The sequence below is a fragment of the Marmota marmota genome, unplaced genomic scaffold (genome assembly GCF_001458135.2).
Source record: "Marmota marmota marmota unplaced genomic scaffold, marMar, whole genome shotgun sequence".
In the NCBI taxonomy this organism is placed as follows: Eukaryota; Metazoa; Chordata; class Mammalia; order Rodentia; family Sciuridae; genus Marmota; species Marmota marmota.
In genome coordinates this window covers 15,494,334-15,507,540 of record NW_025999982.1, presented here as the reverse complement: position 1 = coordinate 15,507,540, position 13,207 = coordinate 15,494,334, and positions in this window count along the sequence as shown.

Here is a 13,207-nt window from a genome sequence, read left to right as displayed (position 1 = left end):
GTAACAACAGAAGGAAGATAGATAAATTCAGGGGAAGACAAAGATATATTTGCTCAGAAGGGCCTACATACTAACACATTCTATGCAAAGCCCTATACAAATAACAAAGACTAGGGATTTTCAGATCTAAGAAAGCCGAATAATTGAGACTTGAACACCCCTGATTCTCACCCCCCAACTCACCCTGCCTCCCACCCTGACTACATACACACCATAAATTCTGTTAAATTAGTTCCAATTAGGACCAGGCCAAGATGACCAAAAGTTGCCCTTAGTGTATTAGCTACTATAATCTGGTAACCCAGAGCCAAAAGCTAATACTTGGAGTGGACTTTCTAAAAATCTCCCTGTTTTATTCAGCTTTTGCATTTCTGTGACCAAATACCTGACATGAACAACTTAGGGGAGGAAACATTTCTTTTGGTTCATGGTTCCAGAGGTTCAGTTCATGCTTGGCTAAGTCCATTGCTCTGGGCCCAAGGTGAGGCAGCCCATCGTAGTATAAGGACATAATGAAGGACAGCTGTTTTACTCATGGTGCCCAGGAAGCAAAGAGAGGAGGGGAAGTGGCCACATGAAAGCTGAACCTTTCCAGGGCATGCCCTGAGTGACCCACCTCCTTTAGCCATCTGCCTATAGTTACCACCTAGTCTATTATTGGATGGGTGGAACTGTGTATTCACTCTTTGTCCAACTTGCTTCCATATGGCCATTTTATTCATCTAGGATACACTCATTAGATTACATCTCTCACAATTCAGTAATTTCACCTCTAGAATCAACACAGGAACTTTTGGAGGACACCTTATTTCCAAATCATAACACCCTCCTCTTACTGGGACAGAAAGAAACTGGGACACAAAGAGTGCATTTTTTTGCTCTCTCTGAGAAGACCTCTCTCTCCCTTGAGAGTATTATACTTTCCCTTCTCTTTCTCTGCTAATAAACTTTGCTATATTTTACTAAAAGTCTTGTAATTTGCTTGAAATCCTCTTATGCAAAGATCCAAGAGCCAAGAGCACAACAAAATGTCTTGTAAAATCTTATCTCAGGAATAATCTTATCTCTATTAATTAATAAGAGATTAAAAGTGGAGAGCCTCCTAGACAGTATACAAAGAGATTCTTCCTGTCTCTATCTTCTTAGAAGTAGACGTTTCCTATCTTCAAAGAAGACAGAAAAATCTTTGAATACAGTCCATCTCATGATCATAAAAGTAGAATTCCAGTGGCTCTGGAGACTAAACCAGGAGGATCATGAGTTCAAAGCCAGCCTAGCAACTTAGTGAGGACTTCAGCAATTAGTGAGACCCTGTCTCACAATAAAATTTTTAAAAAGGGCTGGGAATGTTGCTTAGTGGTTAAGCGCTACTGGGTTCCATCCCCAATATGGGGGGAAAAAAAGAAAGAAAGAAAAGAAAATGAAAAATGGATGAAGATACTTCAGTTCTCCGTCTTCAAAATTCTGCAGGCCAAGGTAAATCCCTGGTTTTAAAAATATGGAACCTCAGGCCGGTCACGGTAGTGCACACCTGTAATCCCAGCAGCTCAGAAGGCTGAAACAAGAAGATCATGTGTTCAAAGTCAGTGAGACCCTGTCTCTAAATAAAATACAAAAATAGGGCTGGGGATGTGGCTCGGTGGTTGAGTGCCCCTGAGTTTAATCCCTGGTACTCCCTCCCCCCACAAAAAAGTGGAAACTCAGATATGAAACAGTGACACCAGTATCAATGGCCATCTTTGGGCTTGCATAGTTTGTCCTCATTAAAGGCTTGAATATCCTATTAATCTGGAAATAAAACTATGGCCTATGTCTTATAAGACAATATGGTTTTCCATTAGATCTACCATATCTCTCCCCTCTTGGCTACCAGATCAATAACTATGGTTGAGGCCAGAAAAACCACCAAATGATATGTTCTCTGGAAATTCCTAGAATACACTCATTCATCAAAGCTCTGCTAATATAGGAACTGGCATCATTAAGAAGTTCAGTGGTGTCTGTCTTTGGTTGGCTAATCACAAGAGAAATTGTCACATGAATTGCTCTCTGATTATAAGGGTGTTTTTAGAGTATTAAAATAACATAAGGAAGATGATGGTGTTTACCCAAAGAAATAAAGTAGAGTCAGTTATTGTAACAGGTACAAAGTAGAAGTATCATTTGGAGTGCCTAACCCATAGAGAGCTGTGGAAATAGTTAATAGAAATGTGATATCCAGACAGGCAAGTTAGATGAGCAGCCAACTGAAGTATTACTCAATCTCCACATCCAAAAGACATCACACATGGGAAAAGAGGGTGTTACAGCCACCTTAATAAAAAGACAAAATTCCTTGATCGCTCTCCAGACCTGATTTAGTTTTGAGACCCACGGACAACTGATTGAAGTATAAATAGACTCACTATGGAAGTTGGGGGGTATCCCTACAATAGTATTAGAAATTGACTACATTGCATTGGATGGATGGGCAGATACATTTATAGCCTTCTCCCAGGGCTATATGAATTTTTTTAACCTTTGTCATATTGTCTAAGGGGAGCAGAAATATCTAGGCCTGGACTATCTGAATAGGAACAGTATATTAAATAAAACAGAGCAAGATGAGCATAAAGCAATGTCCGTTGGATCATAAGACACATGAACTCTTGAAAGTAGGAGCTAGAACCTGTGAATGAGTAGAATTTCCAATGATCTGTGAGATGTTAAGGCATCCTCACCAAATAAAGAACATGTTATTGAATCCCACACCTTTACCACTAAGAAGGAGGTACAATACCTTATAATTTTCTTTGGGTTCTAAAAAGTAACATACTACTTGTGAATAATGCTCCATCCCAGTAACTAGATAACTCAAGGGGTCTACATCAAGACTAGACTATTGTGCAAGTGGACCTGCTGATTGAGTTTTATGTAATGGAAAATAGATCACACCACCATACCATCATGAATGATATTTTAAAAAGTAGCAAGGGAAAATTAACCTGGGAATGGAACTTTGGGTTTGGTAATTGGTAATATAAAATATTATGGGAATAAAAAGCTTGGCTGATTGGTCATTGTTCTAGAAAATATTGGAATAATGAGAAAATAGAGTATATTAATTTCCTAGGACTGCCAAAAACTGGGTAACTTAAAATAGGGTCTCTCTCTCTCTCTCTCTCTCTCTCTCTCTCTCTCTCTCTCTCTCTTTTTCATGAAGGCCATGAAATCATGAAGGCCATAAGATGAAATCCAAGTGCTGTTGGAACCACACTCTCTCCAGATACGGATTCTAGGAGCTGTCATAATTCTTTACATTGTGTTATTCTGCTCCAATCTCCGTTTATATGGTCACATTGTCTCCTCCTTGTATCTTTAATCTGCCTTCTCTGCTATGTATGTTTTATGACAACACTATCATTGGATTTAGACACATCCAGTTAATCTAGGATGATCTCCAAAGGTCAAAATTCTTAATTGCATCTACAAAGACTCTTTTCCAGAAATGTAACTTCCACAAATATTGACGATTAGGTTATACACATCATTTGAAGAACTGCCATTCGACCCGATAAAAGAAGAAGAGGAGAAGAGGCATATAAATCTATTTAGGAAAGCAAAAAAAAAATGAAATATTTATATCATACCAAATTCACTAGTGTGCATTTACTCATGTAGAGGTGTTCAATAACCAAGTAGACAGAATGAATTCTCCAGGTACATTTGTCAGTTTCTACATGAGCTACCTTCTTTTTTGAACCGAGTAGACAAAGTAGAAGGTTATGCTTGATCTCAGTAGCATGGGCTCCATGTCACCAAGGCAGAGTTAAATACTCCCACTGATGCTCCCACTGACACTGCCAACTATTTAAGAGACACTCAAGCAAAATCCCCACTATAAAAGTATCTATAAAGGAGACAAATCAGGTATTCACTGATGAATTGAACATTTTAGATCCTTTATACCCTGAAGGGGGAAGTAATTATTTCTGACTGCCAGCAATGTATAGTCCAGGATGATTTTCCACATGCGTAACACAACCAGCACCACTATCCATTGACACAGGTGTGTTTGGTCTACCCAAATGGATCCCTCCATTATATCTCTCAGAAAAAGCCATCTACTTGATTACAAAGGAAACTTATGTTTGCCACATGATCATGGAATCCACAATCCTATGATATACTATACCATCCAGAGATTGCTATCCTTTCAACCATCAGTTGAAGGCCCAGGGAAAGCACTAACTTGAAGAGGATACTCTGTGATATTGATATGCTATGATAGGTCCAATTTTAAGATAATTTCAAAGATCTTACTTTGTGTTATAGAAAAGCTGCCTAATCCAAGGGACTGTTAGTTGACCTTATATTGTAATAGGAAAGTGGCATATGTCATTCAGATTCCAGAGCAGTTGACTTTAAGATGGGCAAAATATCCAAGTGGGCCTATCACATATATTCTGTAAATCTGAGTTTAAATATCAGAAACCCAAGGCACCCAAGATATTTGATGTGCCATTCCTGGCTTTAAGATGGAGAGGACTACATGGCAAGCGATATGAGCAATCTCTAGGAGCTGAGCATGGCCCCAGATAGGTAAGCCTATAAACAGATGGCTTCCTGAACATGTATCTAAAATGAGGGAGTCATCTTGGAATCAGTCAATCAAAGCTGGAAAATCATGATAGAAAAAAAAATCTAGATTTTCCTAAAAAAAAATTGTAATTATAATGCACACATGGAAAACTGCTATTACAAACAGGAGGAAGATCCTTCTTAGTCACTGAAAGCTTAGTGAAGTTGTTCCAGTTGTCTGGAAAGCAAAATGCGTAAGGAATTAACTCAAAAATAAATGTAAGGAGGTCTTCAAGTAAAGTGTTTAAAATACACACTGGTTGCTTCTCACAGTTTATAGTAAAATGAAAAGAAATAAATATAAATGGAGAAAATATCATTCTACAAAGGAAGATAGAACTTGATAACTTGGATATTATTAACCTACCGAAATGGCAAAAGATGCTAAAATGAAGAGAAGACTTACAAAAGTGTGGCATAGAAAAAAAGGCTGAGAGTGTGGTGTATAACTTGATGTTAAAATCTCAGATCACAAGGTCAGAAAATTGTGTCATGCAACTGGCTTTTTGATAGCTTAATGGTATATGCTCAGAGGACCAACTAGGAAACATAAGGACTTTGTTCCTCAGCAAACTCAACATAAGCCAATAATAGAGAAGGAATTATCTCAAAAATATTTGTAAGTGAGTCTCATGGCTAGTGGAGTGAAACCCAATACAATTCATGCAAGATCACAGGTTTTTGAGAAATTGACATCAGCAGGAACGCTGCCATTGTGAACTGAAAAGGCCAGAGAGTGGCAGAAATCAGGGTGATAAACCTCTCTGCTGCCAACACGGGATACTTTTTATGAAAAAGAAAGGATGATTCTGAAGGCAGAACAGAGGGCAGAGATAAGAGTTCAGATGGCAACAGAATATTACTCCCAGGCCTTAAAATATAACCAAGAAAATTACAAGATTGCAGAAAGCCCTGGTTTTCAGGTAAGTTTCAATTAGCAATTCTTTTGCACTTCTCATTTCTCCTTTTGAAACAGAATGTCTGAAATTATCCTTCTATGCCCATCACACCATTGAATCCTGTGAGTGCTGGAAGCAGATAATTTGTCTCTAAGTTTCACAAGCCCCCAAATGGAGGAAAATTTTGCCTAGGAGCTGTATCTAATAGATTATACCCAGGAGTCTTTTCTAATCCTGATTTTGATAAAATTGAGAATATCTGGGACATTGAGCCAATGGTAAGACCCTTGGAAACAATGGAAGAGGATGAATATATCTTGCTTTGGGAAAGAACATAAAATATTGGGGTCCAGGGTGGGCTGATTCTGTTCCTTGAGTATACTCTTCCTGAAAGATTACTAGTTCGTATACATGAGGAATTTGTCTCCTGTGTTTATGTTGTGTTATGTCTTGTGACTCTGCAATAGCAGATGGAAACTAGTTCTTTTCTTTTCTTTTCCTATTGTAGTACATCATCCCTCTCACCCCATGATAAATTCAAACTAACTGGTTGCTGCTGCCATACTGATCTCATCATTGATTACTTCAATCTACAACCATCCTTGTTTGTCCCAGGAGGCTGATTGTATGACAGTTGTGGCTGCTTCGATTCCCACAGTGTTCTGCCTGCTGCTTAATGAATTAAGTCCCTGTGAACCCAGATGGCAATAACTATTGACTCCTCTCTAAGTACCCACTGCTCTCCTAAGTTGCCATATCTAGCCATGTGTGTCCTAAAGGAGAGTAAAACACCCGCTCTCCAACACATGGATTTCCTAATAATCAGCATCCTAGGAGCAGCTCCAGAAGGGCATTGACCTGAGAAAGTGTGCAGTGGGGATGGGAACAATAACTTTTTTCACCTCTTGCTTAGTTCAGAGCATTTTTTGTATGACTGAGGATTACCAATTATTTCTCCAATTTATTTTATGCCTCAAGAAATGTACACTATATATCCACATGCAAACACACACACACACACACACACACACAGACAGACACTCTCCTACCTGAATATTATTTTGGAGATATTCACACAGAATGACACCAGAAACAAACAAATGTAGATTCCCTTATAGTTGAAAAACATTCATTTCAATTATGCCAGTACTTTGAGCACCCGATAATCAGAGGTATGGTAAAATATAATTAATAATCACTCAATTCCTTAATATTTAAATGAAAATACCCAGTACTGAGATAAATACAAAATTTCCATATTATTAATTTATTTTAAAAAGAAGTCATCTCCTAAGATTATAAACATTAGGCAAACCCAACACTTAATATATTAAAATAAAATATAAAATTGAAATGATTATTGAAATAAAATATAAAATTGAAATGGTTATTGAAAAAAAACACCTATTTATTTATTTATTTATTTATTTTTAGTGAGTACAGGGACACCTTGGGTATGGTAGACAAGTGTTCTACGACTGGGCTACATCCAAAACCCCCTTTAATTTTTTTTTTAATTTTTTTAAATTTAATTTTATTTTTTTTATATCTTCCTAAATTGCCCAAGCAGGGCGTGAATTTGAGAATTTCCTACCTCAGCCTCCTGAGTTGCTGGTATTATAGATATATGTAATTGTATTCAGCAGGACACTTACCATTTAGAAAGAAAATTTCATATGATACTACAGACTATACAGACATTCTCATTTCATAAGTAAAATGAAAACTGAAAGAGACAACCTTAAACTAATACATTTCTAAAAGGAATCATGTGTTTAAAATTATGTGATTAAATTTTATCTAGAACAAAAAAAATTAAGTAAGCTTTTAAAAATTTTCATATTTTAACAAAATAGATCATTAATAACTTTATAAAATTTCATAGACCCAGTGAAAAGAGGTATTAACTGGGGATAAGAGATGGAGTCATGATTTTTCTGACAGCAACAATGAGTATTTGATTCTGATAACCAAAAAATATTCAATATTTTTACCAAAAAAGATATATAAAGGCTTTATCAATTTTCCTACTATCTCTTTTAATGCTTTGATATATATGTTAATGTATTCTAAAGCATGCTTTATGCCACCATTTCTTGGGTGTTGAATTGTATCCCCTATAATGCTACATGTTCAAGTCCTAACCACCATTTTTTTGAATGTGACTTTATTAGAAAATAGGGTGTTTGTAGACATAATCAAGTGAAGACGAAGTCAGACTGAACTAAGGTTGGCCCTAATCCAATGACTGGTATCTTTCCAAAACAAAGGAGAGGAAGATTTGGAATCATAGATGCAGAGAGAGTGCCATATGAAATAGAGGTAGAGATTGTAGTAGTTTGTATACACACCAAGGCTTGCCTAGAATGTCCAGAAACTACCAGAAGCTAAAGATAAACATGAGACAAGATTTTCCCTCAGATCCTCCAGAAGGAATCCTCCATGCAATACTTTGTCTTTGGATTTCCAGCATCCCCATCTCTAAGGGAATAAATGTATGTGGCTTTAAGCCACTCAACATGGCACCTATTTATGTTAGTCCTAGGAAACAAGTATGTCATCCTTGTCAACTATGTCTGCCTCAGTTAACTATTTACTCATCCAATTCTTTCAAATCCTTATCTACCAATTTCTTCATCAGTAATTTCAGTTCTACATTTTTGTTCCTATGGATTTTATTCATTTTGTGTGTGTGTGAGGTGTATGTGAGGTGTATGTGTGTGTGTGAGGTGTATGTGTGTGTGTGTGTGTGTGTGTGTGTGTGTGAGAGAGAGAGAGAGAGAGAGAGAGAGAGAGAGAGAGAGATTTCATTTTGGATCAATTACATGCAATTATTAAATATGCGAGCTTCTGAGAAGTCACTAAACTGAATGGACTGTGATTGATTGGAAAGAACAACCATAATGGATAGTTATGGTAGAAAATTGTTTGAAGAGGAAGGCTATATATTATATTAGGTCAGTTGACTCGTATGTTTTTCTTTTTGACAACTGTTGGTTCCCTAGGCATTCTTAAAACTAGAACTCTGTGACTAGTCAGATAAAAATGACTTGCTGCTCTTTACTCTTTCTTTTTGAAAGAAAAGGAGGGACTAACTGGGGGAAAATGCATTAATATATACTTGATATGAACTTTGAAGCATATGAAAAAAACAATAGAAACAAAGTTATAGATACTAAAAACCAAAAATCTAGAATTTGGAATAAATTTAGAAGAAGATTATAAGAAATGCACTATTAGATTATAGGTCTATTAAGTGAGAAAGCTGTTATAGGTTATATGAAAAGCCACTGATTGGGCTGGAATATATCCATGCAATCAATTCTTTGCAGACTAGAATTTCTTTTTAAGCAACCATAATAAGAATTCTTTGCAACAGAAATAGATATAATAAACAAGCTGTCAAATGAGACAAATTAGAGAAATTAAGCATTAAAAAGGACAACTTGCCTCAGTAAAAGATATGTGAGAAAAAATAAGTATCAGAGACAGTGCAGAATGGGAATGGCAATAATATCTGTATTTTTAATTTCCTTAGAACAGCAACTTCTGAAATACTATTTTGAAGATGAATAGATGTTGATTGAAATGAAAGAAAATAATATTAATAGACCAATAGGAACAGCAGATTTTTATAATTCAGAATTCTTATATGATTTAGAAGATTTAACTATAAGTATACACCTTTATATCTATAAGAGTTTTCAGTAAGGAATTGACAAATACAAGAACTACTGTCTTCTGTGAGAAAGATATCTATCTTTAGAAAGCAATCTAAAGTTTTGTTTTGTTTTAGGAAACCTTTTCTATTTTTTTTTTTTTTGGAAAACTATTTTTTAGGAAAACTTCTTTAAAGTCAATGAAACAGGAAGCAACCTATAGGTGGTCAGCGCAATACTTGATATAGTGGTTCATGATGAGAAAATCCATTCATAGAAACACAAGAAATATATAAAAATATTAAGGTACACTGTTTAAATTATGATAATAAGAAGGTCATATTCCTAGATATTTTATATTATCACATTGCTTCACTGTTTAGAATTATGATTTGATTCACTGTAACCTAAAGAAAAAATTTCAGAATCCCAGACATGATGTGTTAACTTCTTTCACTTCAAATTCCAATTCTTCCTACTCCTTCCTGGGCCACCACTTCTCCTTCTTGTTTCCTCACCTCTTAAGCCTTTTGATATTATCAAGGAAAATTCCTAGCCCTTCTCCAAAAGCCCTTGCATCTCTAGCAAACATTTCCCCTTCCTTTTTTTCTCATGAATAACCTTTCTTGCACTTTGACAATCTGTTCAAGTGTCACCTTCTCTATGAGGCCTCCCATGATTTGGTCATCTACCAGTCTTTCCTTGCACTTTCATTTCTATGCCTGAGAAACTGAAGATCTCTGGAAAAAAAGAGTGAGTTCAACTTAAATTATATTTATATATATATAATTTAAATTTAAATTATATATGCAATTTAAATTAATATATATATATAATTTAAGTTTATATATAATTTAAGTTTATATATATATAAATTAAGTATATATACATATATACTTTTATATATATATTTATAAAATTTAGTATAAGTGATTGAAGCCAAGGGCACTTAACCACGGAGACACATCCCCAGTCTGTTTTGTATTTTATTTAGAGACAGGGTCTTGCTGAGTTGCTTAGGGTATCCCTAAATTGCTGAGGCTGCTTTTGAACTCACAATTCTCCTGCCTCAGCTCCTGAGCCACTGGGATTATAGGTATGCACCACTGTGCCAGGCAACATATATCTTATAGGGGAACTCCAAACAGTCCATCATTTCCTGTGTTGCTTTTCCTGGAGTTTTACTTTCTTACTCATCAAATTGCATTTTCAATACTTCCTTCCTTCCTTCTTTATTTCTGTTTCTTTCTGATTGCAAAAAAAAAGTTGAAATATCTGCACACATGCTCCTGACCGATAATGACCTTGTTTCATAGTTTATTGAAAGCATAGATGCTTTCAATGAGATGCCCTCACCTTCTTTCCCTTAAACCCCAAAGTTTCCTGGCCTGAATCCATTTCCCTCCCCTTTCCTTATAATTATACAGAATATCCTTGTTAAAGTCTCTTGCTTTCCAGATCTCATTTGTCCTCAATTTCTCATAAATTTTATTAAATTTACATTTAGTCCCTTGAATTCTCAGGAATGAAGATGTAATGCATTGGTAGAGCACTTGCCTACTATGTACAAGACCCTAGGTTTGATGCCCCGCATGGAAAAAAAAAAAAAAACATAAAATGAAAATAATGCACTAAATTCTCACTTTCTCCTTTTCTAATGTCATTACAATTAACCTACAATTATGTTTTTATACACAAACACACACACACACACACACACACACACAGCATCTCTTGACCCCCATTTCTTTGTCCAGGCATCCTTTTTCTTCTGATGGTCTTTAAAACAAAAATTTTTGAAATAAAATATCTGTCACCACACCCATTCCAGACAGGTCTCTGTCACCATCACTTACCCGAATTCCACCGGTCAAGTTTACCAACAACTTCAATTTGACATACAAATGCTACATCTCCATGTTAACCTATCGTGTACTCTTAGTATCATTCAACACAATGAACAGCTTTATTTAATAATTAGCCCTGCTTTTCTTGTCTCCCATGCTATGTATGCTTCCTATTTTAGCTTTACGTGTCTTAATCCTTTCATGTTGCTCTAATAAAACATCATAAGGTGGTAGCTCATACACCAGAGGAATCTATTTCTGAGAGCTCTGGAGGCTGGGAAGCCCTTGACCATGGCACCAGCACATTTGATGTCTGTTGAGGGCCCACTTCCTTCAGAGATGTGTGGCTTGTCACTGCCAACTTGCACAGTAGGAAGGACTAGCCAGCTCTTTGGGATCATTTTTTTAAGGTCACTTATCCCACTCATGAAGCCAGAACCCTCATGAACTGTCTCCCAGAATTTTTACCTCCTACTACACAGACTATTAGACCATAGGACTACTTCCTGAGGTGATGCTTCTGATTTTCTGTTCTTTGTTCCTCTTCCTTTTGAAGATCTATAAACACTGAAGCACTCTCAGACTTTGGAACTAGTCCCTATTTTGTTTTTGTTATACTCTTGTTTTTTATGATATGATTTCAGATGCAGTTTTCAAAACCTTCTATACACAGATGAATTTCAACTCTGTACCTCATCTTGAACTTTCTTCTAGGCTCCCACTCTTAGTTGACATTTTTCACTTGTCAAATTTGCCATGTACACAGCAGACCTTATCCTTCACCCTCTTACCATGTCACACTAACTCACTGTGCTCTTATATCCCTCATCTCAAATATTATCCTATGAAATAGGAACTTTTTTTTTTCTGAATCAGGGATTCAGGGTCAAACTGTCAAAATAAAATACATCCCAAAGTTGTCTCTATTTGTTTTCCCTGCTGCTTTCCTAATGTAATCCTCCATCAATATTCTCTGAACTCCTGCCATGAGTGCTAATAGGGTTATGTGAGTACACTTTTCACTTGTCCATTGCATTCTCTACATGGAAATCAGATAATGGATTAATTGGTACCTGAAGGCAGGTAGGGTGTGACTGAAGGAGGTGGGACTTTGGGGACATGGCTTTGGGGTATATATTGCATATCTGGTGAGTGAAGTTTCTCTCTCTGCTTGCTGATCATCATGTGAGCTACTTCCCTCTGTGATGTTCTCCCTCACCTTCAGTGGTGAGGAATGGAGTCTGTTGTCTATAGATTGAGACCTCTGAAACTGTGACCCTCAAATAAACTTTTCCTCGTCTACATTTTCTTTGGTCAGATCATTTAGTCACAGCAATGAAAAAGCTGACTAAAACAGTTATCTCACTTGGATTTCTCAAACTTAGGTAAGAATCTGATAATAAAATAGCAATGAAAAAAGCTGATAATTTTGGGAAAATGATGATGGGTGGCATGTATTTCATAATCTCTGGATCCACTATATATATATAAAATATTGCAAACATATGCAGTACACATAACAAACCTAAGTGACAAGTGATGCCACCTCATCAGTTGTACATTACATTTATGAGATCAAAGTTTGTAGAGGAAAAAAATAGATGGAAGCAATGATGTATCAGATAGGTCAAATAAGAGGAAATTTTCCTAAAGAGTCATCATTTATTCACTAAAAGATCCTCTAAGTCACTCTGAGAAAAACAGCTAATTTAGTGAGTTTTACCACCCTATAAGAAACACATTGTGAGGGATCCTAGGTAACTTCTGGTAGATCCCAGAATAATCCCAGTCACAAGGTCCTTTTCTCTTAAAAAGGACCAAACAAAGCTATACTTGGCTGGGCCTGACACTGAGGAGTAGAACCACAGTGAAACCAAACATGGACATGAGAGATTAAGGAAAGGAGGTTCAGATGAACATGGAAAAGAACAGAACCAGGGAATCTCCAGAAAGTAGACTATTGTTTGTTTGTTTGTTTGTTTGTTTCCTTCATAATTTCAGAACTGGAAATTATGTGAAATTAGGAAAATCTATCTTAAACCATGACTCCTTTTGGACAAAATAATTTTGTTTTGAAATTAAACTTTGAAAACATTGAGGTTATACCTCATAAAATCGTATTATAAAAGAAAGTAGGGGTCAAAATAACATTTCTATAACCAATAATATGTATGCCAGAAAA